Raw genomic sequence first — 662 nt, 5'->3', positions numbered from 1 at the left:
ACCTTATCTTTGACAAAGGAGGCAAGAATATACAATGGAGAAAAGACAATCTCTCTAACAAGTGGTGCTGGGAAAACTGGTCAACCACTTGTAAAAGAATGAAACTAGAACACTTTATAACACCATACACAAAAATAAACTCAAAATGGATTAAAGATCTAAATGTAAGACCAGAAACTATGAAACTCCTAGAGGAAAACATAGGCAAAACATTCTCTGATATAAATAATAGCAGGATCCTCTATGACCCACCTCCAAGAATATTGGAAATAAAATCAAAAATAAACAAATAGGGCCTTATTAAAATTAAAAGCTTCTGCACAACAAAAGAAACTATAAGCAAGCTGAAAATACAGCCTTAAGAATGGGAGAAAATAATAGCAAATGGAACCACTGACAAAGAGTTAATCTCAAAAATATACAAGCAACTCCTGCAGCTCAATTCCAGAAAAATAAACGACCCAAACAAAAAATGGGCCAAAGAACTAAACAGACATTTCTCCAAAGAAGACATACAGATGGCTAACAAACACATGAAAAGATGCTCAACATCACTCATTATCAGAGAAATGCAAATCAAAACCACTATGAGGTACCATTTCACGCCAGTCAGAATGGCTGCTCTCCAAAAGTCTACAAGCAATAAATGCTGGAGAGGGTGT

Source organism: Bison bison, unplaced genomic scaffold (assembly GCF_000754665.1).
Source record: "Bison bison bison isolate TAMUID 2011002044 unplaced genomic scaffold, Bison_UMD1.0 scf7180017864360, whole genome shotgun sequence".
Classification (NCBI taxonomy): domain Eukaryota; kingdom Metazoa; phylum Chordata; class Mammalia; order Artiodactyla; family Bovidae; genus Bison; species Bison bison.
This window is presented reverse-complemented; position numbering follows the sequence as displayed.